The sequence below is a fragment of the Peromyscus leucopus genome, chromosome 8b (assembly GCF_004664715.2).
Source record: "Peromyscus leucopus breed LL Stock chromosome 8b, UCI_PerLeu_2.1, whole genome shotgun sequence".
NCBI lineage: Eukaryota > Metazoa > Chordata > Mammalia > Rodentia > Cricetidae > Peromyscus > Peromyscus leucopus.
Genome location: NC_051086.1, coordinates 56,979,556 through 56,998,292, shown reverse-complemented (window position 1 = coordinate 56,998,292; position 18,737 = coordinate 56,979,556). Strand labels below are relative to the sequence as shown.

The 18,737-nt window shown below is 40.8% G+C and overlaps 1 pseudogene; it reads right to left on the bottom strand.

The window, feature by feature from the left end:
- Positions 1 to 16,479: 16,479 nt before the first annotated feature.
- LOC114706331 lies at positions 16,480 to 17,419 on the bottom strand (annotated as a pseudogene).
- Positions 17,420 to 18,737: the final 1,318 nt, after the last annotated feature.

The following is an 18,737-nucleotide window of genomic DNA, read 5'->3' as shown; positions in this document are numbered from 1 at the left end:
AAAGACTTGTATAATAGAAATGTTAAGACACTGAAAAAAGAAATTGACAGTACCAAAAGACAGAAAGACCTCCAATGCTCATGGATTGGTAGGGTTAATATGAACATGGATATATTATCAAAAGCAATATATAGACTCAATGCAACAACCACAAAATTATAACACAATTCTCCACAGAAACTGAAAAAATATTAAATTTTATACAGAAACACAAAAGTTAAGATGATCCCAAACAACAAAGAAATGGTTGAAGGTATCACCATACTGGATTTCAAGTTATGCTATAAAGCTATAGTAGTAAAAATAGTATAGTACTTGCATAAGAACACATACATTGATTAATGAAATAGAATTGAGGACATAAACTCCTACAGACACCTGCTTTTTAATGAAGAGGCCAATAGTACACATTGGAGAAAAGACAGCATCTTAAACAAATGATGCTGATCAAAATGGATAGCTACATGTAGAAGAATGAAACTAGACCCTTATCTCTCAAACTGCATAAATTCTACTCCAAATGGATCAAAGACCTCAAGGTAAGAGCAAAATATGAAACAGATGAGTAGTATGTTTAAAAATAGAACTTGTGTCAGCCGCTAGCTTATTTCCATGGTCCTAGAGAAATCAAATCTGGGATCTCTGTCTATTAATTAATTCTAGGCAAAGGCAGAACTTTACAAATAACACTGTTATTAAAAAAAATTTCAGGAAGGTTCACAAATCCACTTGGAAGGGGAGGAATTATAAGAGTTAAGGAGATCCATCCCCCAAGATGGCAGATCCATTCCCTGAGACACAGACTGCTCTAGCTCCGATTGGACAAAAGGTGAGTCTTGGTTCTCCTAGCCGATCACCCCAGGCTCTAGGCTTTAGGCCCAGGGCACAACACCTGCCCATACCCCACCCACTGCAGCCCCAGTTGTGGGCCAGCAGGCAGGACTCCTGCAGCCAGGGCTGACTACCACCACCCACCACCAGACGCTATAACCAACAAGCCCCACTCCACTGCCCAAACCTACCCATCCTCTGAGACCTGAGCTGCTCCCTGAGACACAGACTCTGCCAGCTCCAATTGGATCAAGAGTGGCTCCCTGAGACATAGACACCATTTGCACTGATTGGAGGGAGAGATGGGTAGATGGTGGTGCAAGAATACATTCAACAACATAAAGAGCAATATGGCACCACTAGAACCTTGTGGTTCTACATCAGCAAGACCTGAACATTCCAACATAGAAAAAACAGAAGTAAACAACCTTAAAAATGACTTCCTGCCTGGACTGAATCTACCAAGTTGAACTCAATCCCCAGGGGAGTCTTTGCCTTGGAGGAGATGGGAATGTGGGGTGGCTGGGGGGAAGGCAGAGGGGGAGGGAGGGGGGAGAACAAGGGAATCCATGACTGATATGTAAAATTAAATTAAATTATAAAATTAAAATAAAGAAAAAAATTTTAAAAAAGAAGATGATAGAGGCTTTTACAGAGAAAATGAAAATTTCCCTTAAAGAAATCAAGGGAAAGACAAACAAAAAATTGGAAGAAATCAATAAATCCCTTAAAGAGAGCCAAGAAAACCAAGAAAAAGCAATCAAATAAGTGAAGGAAACAGTTCAAGACTTGAAAACTGAGGGAATGCTGGAAATGGAAAATCTAAGTAAATGAACAGGAACTACAGATGCAAGCATAACCAACAGAATACAAGAGATAGAAGAGAGAATCTCTGGCATTGAGGATACGATGCAGGAAATAGATTCATCAGTCAAAGAAAACAGTAAAGCCAACAAAGTCATAACACAAAACATCCAGGAAATCTGGGACACCATGAAAAGATGAAATCTAAGATAATGGGGATAGAAGAAGGAGAAGAATATCAGCTCAAAGGCACAGAGAATATCTTCAACAAAATCACAGAAAAAAAATTTCCCAACCTAAAGAAGGAAATGCCTATAAAAAAATACAAGAAGCTTACAGAACACCAAATAGACTGAACCCAAAAAGTCCCCTAAACACATAATAATAAAGCCACTAAACATACATAATAAAGAAAAATATTAAGAGCTGCAAAGAAAAGGCCAAGTAAAGGCAGATATAAGGGCAGACCCATAAGAATAACATTTGACTTCTCAATGGAGACTCTGAAAGCCAGAAAGTCCTGAACAGACATTATGCAAACACTAAGACCATGGATGTCAGCCCAGACAATTATATCCAGCAAAACTCTCAATCACCATAGACAGAGTAAACAAGATATTCCATGATAAAATCAGATTTAAACATACCTATCTACAAATCCAGCCCTATAGAAAGCACTAGAAGGAAAAATCGAACCTAAGGAAGGTAGATGCACCCATGAAAACACAGGCAATAGATAATCCCACACCAACAAACCCCAAAGAAGGGAAGCATACAATACTGCCACCAAAAAAATAACAGGAATTAACAATCACTGGTTGTTAATATCCTTTAATATCAATGGACTCAATTCACCTATAAAAAGACACAAGCTAACATAATGAATATGAAAACAAAATCCATCCTTCTGCTACATACAAGAAACACACCTCAACCTCAAAGACAGACACTACCTCAGAGTAAGGGCTGGGAAAAATCTTCCCAGTCAAATGGACTTAAGAAGCAAGCTGGTATAGTTATCCTAATGTCTAACAAAATAGACTTCAAACTAAAATTAATCAAAAGAGATCGAGAAGGACATTACATATCCATCACAAGAAAAGTCCATCAAGATGAAGTCTCAATTCTGAACATTTATGCCCCAAATACAAGGGCACCCACATAGGTAAAAGAAACATTACTGAAGCTTAAATAGCAAATGAAACTCCACATATTAATAGTGGGAGGCTTCAACACCCCACTCTCACCAATGGACAGGTCTGCCAGATAGAAACTTAACAGAGAAATAAGAGAACTAACAGATGTTATAACTCAAATGGACTTAATAGACATCTATGGCACATTCCACTCAAACACAAAAGAATACACCTTCTTCTCAGCACCCCATGGAACCTTCTCTAAAACTGACCACATACTTGGTCACAAGGCAAATCTCAACAGATACAAAATAAGTTGGAATAAACCTCTTGTATATTATCAGACTACCATGGCTGAAAGTTAGAATTCAACAACACAAATAACACAAAGCCTACAAACTCATGGAAACTGAATAATGCTCAATTGAATCACCAATGGGTCAAGGAAAAAATAAAAAAAAAAAGAAATTAAAGACTTCCTAGAATTCAATGAAATGAATGTACAACATACCCAAACTTACGGGACACTATGAAAGCAGTACTAAGAGGAGAGTTCATAGCTCTAAATGCCTACACAAAGAAGTTGGAGAAGTTTCACACTAGCAACTTAACAGCATACCTGAAAACTCACCCAGGAGGAGTAGATGCCAGGAAATAATGAAATTGAGGACTGAAATCAATAAAATAGAAACAAAGAGAACAGTACAAAGAATCAACAAAGCAAAGAGTTGGTTCTTTGAGAAAATCAACAAGATAGAAAAAACCTTATTCAAACTAATCAAAAGGCAGTGAGAGAATATCCAAATTAACAAAATCAGAAATGAAAAGGGAGACATAACAGCTGACAACAAGGAAATCCAGGGAATCATCAGGTCATACTCAAAAAGCCATACTCCACAAAATTGGAAAATCTAAAAGAAATGGACAATTTTCTGGATAGGTACCACATACCCAAATTAAATCAAGACCAGATAAACAATTTAAATAAATCTATAACTCCTATGGAAATAGAAGCAGTCATTAAAAGTCTCCCATCCAGTGCCTGTGGTGTGACACCATGTGCAGTCTTGGTGGAGTGGGAAGGAGCTTGGACCTGCCTAGGCTCAGTGTGCCGGGCTCTGCTGACTCTCCTTGATTTGGGGGATGTGGAGGTGTGGGGTGGCTTGGGAGAGAGGGATGGGGAGTGGGAGGAGGAAGGAAGTGGGATCTGTGGGTGGTATGAAGAGTGAGTAGAAAATTTCTTAATAAAAAAAAATGTCTCCCAACCAAAAAAAAGCCCAGGGTTAGATGGTTTCAGTGCAGAATTCTACCAGAATTTCAAAGAAGAGCTAATACCAATACTCCTCAAACTGTTCCACACAATAGAAACAGAGGGAACACTGCCAAACTCTTTCTATGAATCTACAGTTACCCTGATATCCAAACTACACAAAGATGCAACAATGAAAGAGAATACATACAGACCAATCTCCCTCATAAATCTCCCTTTGATGCAAAAATACACAATAAAATACTGGCAAACCGAATCCAAGAACACGTCAAAAAAATCATCCATCATGATCAAATAGGCTTCATCTCAGAGATTCAGGGATGGTTCAACATATGAAAATCTATCAATGTAATTCATCATATAAACAAACTAGAAGAAAAAAAACGCATGATCATCTCATTAGATGCTAAAAAAAAAAAAGCCTTTGACAGAATCCAAAATCCCTTTATAATAAAGGTCTTGGAGAGATCAGGAATACAAGGAACATACCTAAACATAATAAAGGCAATACACAGCAAGCCAATAGCCAACATAAAACTAAATGGTGAGAAACAAAGTGATTCCACTAAAATCAGGAACAAGACAAGACTGTCCACTCTCCCCATACTTATTCAATATAGTACTCAAAGTTCTGGCTAGAGTAATAAGACAATAAAAGGAGATCAGCAGAATACAAACTGGAAAGGAAGAAAGCAAACTTTCACTATTTGCAGACAATATGATAGTCTATGCAAGCAACCAAAAAAATCTATCAGGGAACTCCTACAACTGATAAACACCTTCAATAATGTAGCAGGTTACAAGATAAACTCAAAAAAATCAGTTGCCCTCCTATACACAAATGATAAACATGCCAAGAACGAAATCAGAGAAACATCACCCTTTACAATAGCCACAAATGATATAAAGTACCTTGGGGTAATTCTAACCAAACAAATGAAAGACCTGTATGACAAGAACTTTAAGTCCTTGAAGAAATTGAAGAAGATATCAGAAAATGGAAAGATCTCCCATGCTCATGGATAGGTAGAACCAACATAATAAAAATGGCAGTCTTACCAAAAGCAATCTACAGATTCAATGCAATCCCCATCAAAATCCCAACACAATTCTTCACAGACCTGGAAAGAAAAATACTCAACTTTGTATGGAAAAACAGAAAACCTAAGATATCTAAAATAATCTTTTACAATAAAACAATTTCTAGAGGCATCAACATTCCTGACTTCAAGCTCTACAATAGAGCTATAATAATAAAAATACCTTGGTATTGACATGAAAAACGACATGTGGACCAATGGAATCAAATTGAAGATCCTGACATTAATCCACGCACCTATGAATACATAATTTTTTACAAAGAAGCCAAAACTGTACAATGGAAAAAAGAAAGCATCTTCAACAAATGGTCCTGGCATAACTGGATGTCAACATGTAGAGACTGCAAATAGATCTATATCTATTGCCATACACAAAACTCAAATCCAAGTGGATCAAAGACTTCAATATAAATCCAGAGGAGGAAGTAGAAAGTAGTCTTGAAAGCATTGGCACAGGAGACCACTTCCTAAATATAACACCAGTAGCACAGACACTGAGAGCAACAATTAATAAAAGGGACCTCCTGAAACTGAGAAGCTTCTGTAAGGCAAAGGACACGGTAAATAAAACAAAAATGATAGCTTACTGAATGGGAAAAGATCTTCACCAACCCCATATCTGACAGAGAGCTGATCTCCAAAATATATAAAGAACTCAAGAAACTATACATCAAAATACCGAACAATCCAATTTAAAAAAAAAAAAAAATGGGCTACAGATCTAAATAGAGAATTCTCAACAGAAGAATCCCAAATGGCCAAAAGACATTTAAGGAATTGCTCAACATCCTTAGTTATCAGGAAAATGCAAATCAAAACAACTCTGAGATATATCTTATACCTGTCAGAATGGCTAAGATCAATAACACTTATGTTGTTGGAGAGGATATGGAACAGGGAAACACTCCTCCACTGTTGGTGGGAATGCAAACTTGTACAACCACTCTGGAAATCAGTATGACAACTCAGAAAATTAGGAATCATTCTACCTCAAGATCCAGTGAATACCACTCTTGGGTATATACCCAAGGGATGCTCAATCATACCACAAGGATACATTCTCAACTATGTTCACAGCACCATTATTCATAATAGCCAGAACCTGGAAGCAACTTAGATGCCCCTCAACCAAAGAATGGATAAAGAAAATGTGTTACATATACATAATGGAGTATTATTCAGCTGTAGAAAACAATGATATCATGAAATTTGCAGTCAAATGAGTGGAACTAGAAAATATCATCCTGAGTGAGTAACCCAGAGTCAGAAGACTAACATGGTATGTACTCACTCATAATTGGATACTAGATTTAAAGCAAAGGATAAGCAGACTACAACCCACAGCTCCAGAGAAGCTAGGAAACAAGGACACTAAGAGTGATGTAAGGATCACCTTGGGAAGGGGAAACAGAGGAGATCTCTATGAGTAAACTGGGGGTTGGGGGGAATAAAGGGGAGGGCATGGGGAATGATAACATAAGGGAATTGAATGGTAAAGCTGGGGGAGAGATGGAGTAGGAGAGCAATGAAAGAGACATCTTGATAGAGGGAGACATTATGGGTTAAGGGAGAAAACTGGTGCTAGGAAAATTCCAGGAACCTACAAGGAGGATCCCAGCTTAGACTACTAGCAATAGTGGAGAGGGTGCCTCAACTGGCCTACCCTGGCAATAAGATTGGTGAACACCCTAACTGTCATTATAGAGCCTTCATCTAATAGCTGATAGAAGCAGGTAAGAAGATTCACAACCAAGCACCAGGCTGAGGTCCAAGAGTCCAGTAAAAGAGAGAGAAGAAAGATTATATGAGCAAGGGGGTCAAGATTATGATGGGGAAATCTATAGAGACAACTGAACCAAGCTCATAGGAACACATGAATGTTAGATCAACAGCTGTAGAACCTGCATAGGATCAGACTAGACCCTCTGCATATGGGAGACAGTTGTGTAGCTGGGTCTGTTTGAGGGGGGCTCCTGGCAGTGTGATCAAGATCTATCCTTGGTACATGAGCTGGTTTTCTGGATCCCATTACCTATGTTCAGACACCTTGCTCACACTTGAGGCAGGGGGAGGGGCTTGATCCTGCCTCAACTGAATGTATCATGCATGCTTTGCTTCCCCCCCCATGGGAGAACTTACCCTTTTGGAGAAGGTAGTGGGTTGGGGGAGGGCTAGGCAAGGGAGGAAGTGGGAAGAGGGATGAGAGGGGGATCTATGGTTGGTATGTAAAATGAATAAAACCATTTTTTTAAATAAAAAAGTATTAGAGGATGTGGATGACTCCAAGGACACAGCATCTTCCTGTAGCTGAAGGTTTTTCTGTGACCCACCTGGTCCCACAGCTGCTCGGACCCAAGTAAACAAACAGCAGCTTATATTAATTACCAACTGTATGTCCTATTGGCTCAGACTTCTCACTACCTAGAACTTACACCTTAAATTAACCCATGTTTATAAATCTATACTTTGCCACGTGTTCCAGGGCTTTACCTGTGTACTGTTACATGCTGCTCCCTGGACAGCAGGCTGGTGTCTCCTGACTCAGCCTTCCACTTCCCAGAATTCTCCTTTCTGCTTATTTCACCCTATACTTCCTGCCTGGCTATTGGCCAATCAGCGTTTTAATTATCAACCGAATCAGAGCAACATGCATTCACAGCATACAGAATGACATCCCCATCATTTCCCCTTTCTTTCTATTTAAAAGGAAGATTTTAACTTCAACATAGTAAAATTATATATAACAAAACAGTTATCAAGAAAGAATTACAGTTATAAAATCTAGTCTATTTGTATTTGGCAAAATTAAAGAAAATATTCTAGCTATCCTATATTCGTGAGTCTAAAGTTTTATGTCTAATTTATTTTTTATCATAACCATGGAAAATTATATCTAGTCTTCAACTACATCAAAGACCTCAGAAGGATATACTATTACCTAAGTAAATAGGAAGTACATTGTAAGCAACTTCCAAAAATCTAGAATGACACAGACAGCTGGCTACCTAGACAGTTACCCAAAATTCTTCTGCAATGTTGGGGCATCCATCTTCAGCCCATAGGCCTAGTCTCTCCATCACTTCTCTCTGTAACCTATAGGATGTCTGGCAGTTTCTTCTCTGAAACAGGAACCTGAAGGACCATTTCATCTTGCAAAGTTCAGTGGTCACCTTCCTATGGTCCTGTATGCCCATTTTATATAGCGTTTAGAACTTACATCTTAAATTAACCCATGTTTATAAATCTATACTTTGCCACGTGTTCCAGGGCTTTACCTGTGTACTGTTACATGCTGCTCCCTGGATGGCAGGCTGGCGTCTCCTGACTCAGCCTTCCACTTCCCAGAATTCTCCTTTCTGCTTATCCCACCTATACTTCCTGCCTGGCTACTTGCCAATAAGCATTTTATTTATCAACCAAATCAGAGCAACACACATTCATAGTGTACAGAATGACATTCCCATCATCTTCCAGACAAAACAGGACTGATACACACATGAACTCACAGAGACTGTGACAGCATGCACAATACTAGCACAAGTTCAAACCACACAAATTTCCAGTACTGAGAAGGGGCAGTGCACAATCATGTGTAACTACAGTTTCAGGGGATCAGATGCCCTCTTCTGTCCTCCACTGGGACTGTATGCACAGTGCACAGACAAAACATCCATATACACAAAATAATAGTAAAGGTTAAAAAAAATAAGAATGAATAAAAGGCAAGATTTGTTCAGAAACAGCACATAGAAGACATTAGGAGATAGAACTAAAGAGTTCTCAGGCTCTATAACAGTGATCAGGTAGATGTTTGACTCTAGAGGCTAATAATCACTCAACAGTCACAAGCTCAGAGCTCTCGCACACAAGGTTTATTCTCAGGTGCTGAGATCTGCTCCCACCACAGAAAGTAGGGCCGTTTTTCCTGTGTGCACTTGCCTGCCTGAGCTTAGCCCATACACTTGATCCCTTCAGCCTGCCCATTTCTGGCTCTCTGGCTCTCCGTGATTGACTTACTGGCCGTCTTCTCATCCTAGAGCCACAGAAGGTGAACGAGATCCCCTAACCTGTGGTTATTACCTGATCCCAAGCCCTGGAAGACCCCAAATTCTTTTAAAAACAACAGACTCTCAATATAGTGTCCAATCACATGTCTCTGCGTCTACAAGGGGAATAACTGTCTCCTCACAGCACACAGTTGTGTTTGAGACTTGAGAGGACTGTGGACTTGTCCTAAGGGCAGATCTTCCAGCGTCTCTCCTGGCTTACTATTGGGCTCCATTTCTGATTTGCCTGACTCCTCTATCAGGGGGCTATATGGCTGAAGATGTATTTGGCCAACTTCTCTGCGTTATCCATCTCTTTCTCTGTACTTTTCAGGCATCTTTTCACTTTTGTGGGTTTCCAAACCTTTTCACTCTCTTTCTCTTTGGAATAGGGTTTGTTTACTTTCCTATTCTGCAGCATTTAGCCCACCATCTGATACTCTTAATGAGTTCTTGAATTGGTTTGCATGGGTTATATTAAGATTTTGGAAGGATTCTCTATGCCTCCCACCTCTTGTTCCCTCTCCTCACTGCTGACTCCTGCCATGAATTCCAAGTGTTTGTAGTTCCCAGGAGGGATTTCCTTGCAGCTCTCCAATCATAAACCACATGTCAAAACTTTCATTTCCTCTTCCCTTTTACCTAAAAGCCCTGCTGGCTCAGGAGGCTAACAAAGAAGACACTACTTGGAGCATTGGCTGGCTTAAGGGCAAGTGAACTCACAGAAGAAGTTGCCCTCAGCATCCATCCTAAAATGGCATTTTATAGATGCCTCGGTTTATGAAATGTCCAGCAGAGGGCAGAAGCAAACAAAACCTAGAGAGAAACCACATGCTGGGGTCCACTCTCTTGTTCTCATCAGAAATTGTGGTGGTCTAAGGAAACAGCCAGGCTGTGGGAAGGGTGGTCTGGCACAGAGCCCCAGGGCAATGATCAACTAAGAGGTAACTGAAGAGTGGCGTTTATCTTATTAGAAGGCAGGGACCATTCTCCTGCCTGGCTATTTCACATTCAGACCACCACAGTCTCTTCATTTGAGATTTTATTTCCTTGCTTATTTCTCTTCCTTCCATCAGCCTACCTGACAGACTGTTGATTTTGGTTTTCCAAAACCAATCACTTAGTTGTCAGTTTCACTGATATTTCCCACTTTTTCTAGTCTCTCACTAATTTTAATCTCATCTGTATTGTTCTTTCCTTCTGCTTACCATGGCCTGTTTGTTCTTTTTCTATTTCCTTGCTGATCTTACTTCTTGGCTGAAGGTGTCTCTTGGTAGAAATTTTGCTATTAGAAGATGTAGTCTTACTAAGTCCCACTATTTTGGATGGTGTGCTTCTGTTTCTATTTGCTTTTAGATACATCACTGTTTCCCTTCTAATTTATTTGTCAATCCATTGGCTGTCCAGAAACATGCTTAATTCCACATATTTGGGGATTTTCTGAAGTTCCTTCTGTTACTGAGTCCTAGTTTTATGTCCTTGTGTTCAGAAAAGGTATTTGATATTATTTAAACCTTCTTAAAGGACTGGCCCAGCATATCACCCAAACCAGAGAATGTTTCATGTACACTTAAATACATACTCTGTTGCTGTTAGACACAGATTCCCCACATGTCTGTTAGCTCCTGATGTATTAAGTCCATTTTTCCTAATTTCTTTTCTGTCTAATAATCTGTCTGACATGGGAAGTGCTATGCTAAGGCATTTTACTCTCATCATCTCACAGTCCATTGCTTATTTTCAGGACCTTTACTATTTGCTTTAGATGATTAGATGCCCCACAATTAAAAAGAATTAGCCCTCTTCTTGTTATGTAATACTCTTGTCTTTTGTAGTTCTCATTTAATGTCTGCTGTGACAGATACATGCTGATACCACTCTCTTTTATTTTTTAGTTACCATTTATGTGAAAGATGTTTCCCATCACTTCACACTCAGTCTCTGTATGGGGGTTTGTTAGTCTGTGTTGTCCATTGGTTGGTTGTTTGCTCAGTCATCGAGTTTTTGTATGGAAATATTTTTTCATTTTTAAGATTACAATAAAATTATATCATTTCCCCCTTCCCTTCCCTCCCTCTCAACCCTTCCATATTTACCCCTCGTTGCTCTCTTGCAAAGTCATGGCCCCTTTTTTTCTTGTTATTACATGAATGTGTGTTCTAAAACGTATATGTACATTTGTGGTGGTATTGTGTTCCCCGAAACATCGTGCACCCTAGTAAACTTATCTGGGGTCAGAGAACAGAACAGCCACTAGACAGACATAGAGGCCAGAAATCCATGGCACTCACACCTTTAATCCTAGCATTCCAGAGGCAGAAATCCATCTGGATCTCTGTGAGTTCAAGGCCACACTGGAAACAGCCAGGCATAGTGACACATGCCTTTAATCCCAGGAAGTGATGGCAGAAGGCAGAAAGGCATATAAGGTGTGAAAACCAGGAACTAGCTGGTTAAACTTTTAGGCTTTGGAGCAGCACATTTCAGCTAAGAGGCATCTAGTCTGAGGAAACAGGATCGGCTGAGGAACTGTCAAGGTGAGGAAGCTGTGGCTTATTCTGCTTCTCTGATCTTCCAGCATTCACCCCAATACTTGGCTCCAGGTTTGATCTTATTAATAAGACTCTTTAAGATTCACGCTACATATATTTTGTATATACATCTCTATACACATGTATATTCCTAAATATAACCTACTCAGCCTATGTTATGTTACTATGTATATTTTCAGGGCTGACCATTTGGTATTGGTGTGCTCCTCCCTGGGGAAGACTCTTTCTCCCACTCATGATTCTTCAGTTAACAGTAGTTCTTTGCATACAATTAAGGCCTTGTGTGTTTTCTCCTGTCCACATGGCATGTTTATTGTTGCTGTCTTTCTTCAGCTCATGTTTAGGCAGTCATGTTGATTAGACTTGATGTAGCTTCTAATATTTGCTGGGAGACACAATCTCACAGCATTCTCCCTAGCTTCTAAGATTTGCTTGGAGACACAATCTCACAGCAATCTCCCTAATCCTCTGACTCTTGGAATACACACACACACACACACACACACACACACACACACACACACACAACAATGTTCCCTGAGCTTTAAGTGTGGAAATTGATTTGTAGATATATCCATTGGTACTAGGCTCCACAACTCTGTATTTTGATTGGTTGCAATAGTCTCTGTCTATTGCAAAGAGACATTTCCTTGATGAAGGGTGAAGACTGTGCTTATCTGCGGGTATAAGGACAAACATTTTGAGGGTAGTTGGGTTTTGTGCTAGTTTAGTAATGTAGTGGTTGTAGGTTGTTATATAACAATGGGGCCTACTCTCCCCAAGTGCTGGGATCACTGTTGTGCAACACCATGCTCAGCTTGAGGCTTAGGCTTGGTTTTTCTGCATTACTCACTCTATTAGTTTCTTTTCTATTGCTGTGATAAAACACCATGACTAGAAGCAATTTATAAAAGGAAGATTGCATTTGAGCTAACAGTTCCAAAGAACTAAGAGTCCATTCTGGCAGGAAGACAACAGTGTTGCTGGAGGGCTTCTCTCCAGGTTCCCCAACCCCCACAGTCCCACAATCCACGTATAAAATAATCACTCAGACGCTTATATTACTTATAAACTGTATGGCCATGGCAGGCTTCTTGCTAACTGTTCTTTTATCTTAAATTAACCCATTTCTATAAATCTATACCTTGCCACATGGCTGGTGGCTTACCGGCGTCTTTACATGCTGCTTGTCCTGGCGGTGGCTGCAGTGTCTCTCCCCTCAGACATGCCATTTACCTATGCTCTATACTTCTCTGGATTTTAGTATGTGCTTCTTGCTTGATATTGTTTGCATTGGTTGTAGTTACATCTTATCTAGGTCATTATCCCTCATTATTTCTGGACAATATTTGATAACCATTCCTTTGTATATAGTCTGTATTAGTTTAGAACTTTCTTATTTAGACAAAAAGAGGGAGATGTAGTGGGTAGCCATTCCAGCTTGGATCTGGAAGTTCCAACCCCCATTGAGACTCTGGCAACTGTCACGCCTATGAGGCAGGGCCAGGGGAGGCGCCTGGAGACCCGAGAGCTGGATGGGCCAGCGCTCGCTCTGTGCGCTCTCTGTGCCGGGACGGTGAAGGTGGACTGTGCAGAGCTCCGGAGAACACCGCTGGACTGTGATACACCTTCCCCAGACCCTGCAACCTACCTTTCACTTAATTTGTGAGTTACACCATTAAATAAATATCCTTTTAACTACGTGGAGTGGCCAAAATAATTTCTCCAATACAACAGGGGCAGGAAACTGAGAGCTCTTGTCTTCAAACACATGCAAGAGAGGTTAGATGGAAGTACTGTGTGGCTTTACATCACAAAGCTTATCTCTAGTGACATATTCCTCCAGCAAGGGCACACCAACCTCCCCAAACAGCATCACTAACTGGGGAACAAGTGGTTAAATATATAAGCCTATGAGGGATATTTTTTCATTCAAACTACCACATTCCACTCTCTGGCATCTGGAGGCTCATCGCCTTATGATAATGCAAACTTAATTTAATCCAATTTCAAAAGTCCCCATAGTCTTTCACAGTCTCAACATTATGTAAAAGTCTAAAGTCTCTATTGATAGTCAAGGTAATCTCTTAATTGTAACCCTCTGTAAAATCAAAATCAAAATCACATATTTCTAACATACAACAGAACAGATATATATATTATCATTCCAAACAGGGAAAAACTGGGCATAGTAGGAAAATATTGGACCAAAGCAAGACTGCAGCTCAGTGGGGCAAACTCCAAATCCTGTAACTCCATGTCTGGTGTCAAAAGCTTATATGGCACCATCCCTCCAACTTTGCTGCCTGATACATCTCAATCTCAATATCTATCTTTCCCTCTATCTCCCTCAATATCTGTCTCTCTCCTCTTCTCCCCCTCCCTTCTCTCTTTCCTCCTCCTCCCTCTCTTCTCTCTTTCCTGTCTTCCTCCCTCCCTCCCCTATCTCTCCCTCCTTCCCCACTCTCTTCATGACTGATTCTACTCCCAGTATGCCCCTCTCCTTCAAAGATGTCTCAGGGCTCTGACATCTCCAACTTCTTGTTGTATTCACTACAACCCACTTGTCATTTTCACAGCTTCATGCAATGGACTCTCACAGTCCTCACACAGAGACTCCTCTGCCACATGCTGCCTGGCCTCATCAACTCTGAAACTGTTACTGTCTAGTGGTCATGAATGGGTTTGTCTTCTCTGCCAACTGAAAACTAAAAGACGGGGGAGGGGAGGAAAACTTCAAGCTCTATGGGTAACAGCAGAGAACTCTCAAACCCCAGAGACACAGCAGACAGAATCAGCAGTTGAAGAAAGGCTTTTATTGGAGGTGAGGAAACATAAATATACAGCAGACACATAGAGAAAAAGACCCTCAACAAAGGAGAAGGGATACTCTGGAAGCCAAAATCCAGTCATTTCTCTAGGGCTGGGTATTTGTTTTTTGTTGTTGTTGTTGTTTTTTAAGTATCTGAAGGGTCTTCCTCCCCTAATTTGGGGTAGGTCAGTTTGAAGAAAGAAAGGATGGCTGATTGGCCCACCACTGTTATGTAAACATTCCCTGATTCTGCCTTAAACTTGTTAAGCCAATCCATCAGCAGGAGGTCTACTCACAAGAGAAATATACCACAAGGCCTTTGTTTTAAGTTGTCAGGATTTGTCCCAGGTCAGGAGAGTGAGGAAGAAGCCAGCAGTCTTGGAAGTTCACAATCTTTATTACCTAGGCATGACCCTTTCCTGTCTGCCTATCAGGGAACGTGTCTAATCTTATCCCTAGACCCTCATGGCCATCTGCATAATATAACATACACCAAAACATCACAGTGTAGTCTACAAATATGTAAAATTATTTGTTGGTAGAGGCCAGAGGGGGTAGGAGGAAGGAGAAATGGGGAAAAGTTGATTGATGACCTCTATATTGTAATTAAATGGATATAATGCCAGTTTGAAGTTACATCATCAGGTGCCCATACCAGAATGTATTATATATTTCTGTCTTAATTAGGGTTTCCATTTCTGTGAAGGTACACCATGACCACAGCAACTCTTATAAAGAAAACATTTCATTGGGGTGGCTTGCTTACACTTTCAGAGGTTCAGTCTATTATCATCATGGTGGGAAGCATGGCAGCGTGCAGGCAGACATGGTACTGGAGAGGTAACTGTGAGTCCTACATCTTGCAGGCAAGAGGAAGTCAACTGAGACACTGGGTGGTATCCTGAGCATGGGAAACCTCAAAGCCTGCTTCCACGGTGACTCATTTACTCCAACAAGGCCATTCTGAGATCTCACCCAACTTGTCAAACAGTTCTGAATAGGGGAGTGAGGATTGAGAAATAATAGATAGGAAAAATAGAGATGTAGATGTAAAAGAAAAAGACAGAGACACAGGATAGGTTTGGGAGGGCTCTGAGTCAGTACTGCAGTAACCTTGAGTTTATTTCTCACAGCCTTTTTATAACCAAAGCAAGGGAGGCAAAAGACTCCCCCCCTCTCAAGGACACCATGGTTCAAGGTACAAACAAGTGTAAACACCTCCTTAATTCTCAAGACATCTAGTGGTTGGGGATTTAGCTCAGTGGTAGAGTGCTTGCCTAGCAAGCACAAGGCCCTGGGTTCGGTCCTCAGCTCCAGAAAAAAAAAAAAAAAAAAAAAAAAAAGACATCTGGTAACTACGTCTTTGGTCAAACATCCTGTTATCCAGCGTAAGAGAGCAACGACAAGCTTGAACTCTCTGACCTTGAGTCAAGACGGAATCAAGGAACAAACTGGAGTCACTTTGGGCTCCCACAGGCCATACCTACTCCAACAAAGCCACACCTCCTGGTAGTGCCACTCCCTGTGAGATTATGGGGGCCAATTACATTCAACTACCACAAATTCCAAAAGCACATGGTTTTGAATGTTTCACCATAAAGAAATGATAAATGTAGAATTGGAAATATGGCTCAGTGGGTAGGAGTTTTTGGTGCATGAAAATTACACCTGAATTTAGATCCCCAACACTCAAATAAAAAAAGGCATGGTCATGTGCCTGTAACTCCAGCACCATGTGGAGTAGAAACAGAAGGATCACTTGTTTCCCTTCTTAACCAACTACACATTTCTACTTCCACTATTTTAATTACTGGGCAATTATATAATATTTCATTTTAACAAAAATTTCCCTAGTGAAAAAAGAGATCAATAATAATATTGATATTACCTACTACATAAATAATCTCAATCATTACCAACATGTACAATTATACCATCATTTTCCTCTTACAAAATACTCTGCCTAGAGCCCCCTTCATATCTCTGTTCCTCAGGCTATAGATGAAGGGATTCAGCATGGGAGTCACCACTGTGTACATCATAGCCATGACAGTATCCTTAACAGTAGAATTATTAGCTGATGGACATAAGTACAGACCAATGAGTGTCCCATAGAACAGTGATACCACAGAGAGGTGGGAACCACAGGTGGAGAATGCTTTTCGGATACCTCGAGCAGAAGGAACCTTGAGAATAGAGGAGACAATTCGTGCATAGGACACAATGATGAGCACAAATGGAATGACAAGAATGATGCCTCCAGTGATAAATATCACTAACTCATTAACATGGGTGTCAGAGCAGGACAGCTTCAGCAGAGCAGACATGTCACAGAAAAAGTGAGGAATCACATTGTCCTCACAGAATGACAATCTAGCCATGAGTAGGGTGTGCAGCATGGCATGGAATGTAGTCAGCACCCAGGACAGCAACACCAGACTCACACAGAGCTTAGGACTCATGATGCTGGTGTAATGAAGGGGGGAAGCAGATGGCCACATAGCGGTCATAGGCCATGGCCACAAGAAGGAAGCTCTCAAGGTCTCCAAAAAGCAAGAAAAAGTACATTTGTGTCAGACAACCTGCATAAGGGATGGATGGTACTTGGCTCTGCATGTTCTGCAGCAATTTGGGCATTGTGACAGAGGAGAAGCAGAGGTCAGAGAAGGACAAGTTGCTGAGTAAAGAATACATAGGTGTATGGAGATGGGAGTCCAGTTGAATGAGGATGATGATGAGGCAGTTCCCGAGGACAGTGGTGAGGTACATGGCCAGGAACAGGGCATAGCACAGGTACTGGTGCTCTGGGGGGATGGGCAGGCCCAGGAGGAGGAACTGGGAGGTGAAGGTTTGGTTCCCTTCTGTCATGCTGTGCCACCAGAATCTTTAAGAGAAAATTTACAAAGTCCCTTAAATCCAGATAAAACTGAATTCATTTCTATGATATGCAGTCTGCTAAGTGTTCTTCAATAACTGATTGCATCTTCATAAACTGAAAGAAAGTAAGTAAATTTCTTTTGTTTGTGTCTTCTTGACACACAGAGTCTCTACTTAGCCTTGGCTGACCTGGAACTCACTGTATAGACTAGGTGGGCCTGGAACTTGGAGATCTACCTACCTCTGATTCCTAAGTGCTGGAACTTCAGGCATGCACCACAACACCTGCATTAAATTTCTTAAACTTAGCCCTATGACTAAGTCTAAGCCATTTGTCAGATATTTTCACTGGTAATTAGATACAGTGAGATTGCCTGTTATTTCCTATCTAAAACACACTCACAGGTGAGCCTATCTCCTGCTAATCCAATGGCCATTGGTTCTCAGTATTTGGAGTTGGGTTTGTTTGTTTTTTCCTAACAGTAGCAACTGTTTCCTGAGACTCTACTAAAATATCCCCTCTTAGAATTCTATGGCTATATACCTACAAAAGCTTGCCTATTTCCACTGCATCATTTTATTTATTTTACATCCCAGCCAAAATTTCCCCTCCCTCCTCTCGTCCAAGTCCCTCCCTCTGACCCCACTCCTCTGTTCCTACCCCCCAATCCACTCCTCCTCTGTTCTGTTCAGGAAAGGGAAGGTTCTCCCATGGATATCAACAAAACATAGCATACCAAGTTGCCATAAGACTAAGCACCTCCCCATGTATTAAAGCTAGGCAAGGTGACCCAGTTTGAGGAGTAGGGTCCCAAAATCCAGTAAAAGTCAGAGACAGCCCCTGCTCCCACTGTTAGGAGTCCCACAAGAGGACCAAGTTCCACAACTATAAAATATATGCAGAGTGCCTATGTCAGTCTCATGCAGGCTTGCTGGTTGTGAGTTCAGGCTCTGTGAGCCCCTATGAGCCCAGGTTAGCTGATTCTGTGGTTTTCTTTGTTGTCCTTGACCCCGCTGACTCCTACAATCTTTTCTCCTACCCTTCTGCAGGATTCCCTGAGCTTTACCTAATGTTTGGCTGTGGGTCTACATCTGTTTCCAACAATTGTTGGATGAAGCCTCTCTGATGACAATTGGGCTAGGCACCAATCTGGTCACATGAGATGGCCAGTTAAGACTATGTATCTGCTATTGCTAGGAGTCTTAGCTGGAGTCATCCTTATAGATGACTAGGAGACTCCCTTCCATCAGGTTTTAGCTGACACTGAAATGCCCCTCTTTCCAGTAGTTTCTTTCAGTACTCTTTCCC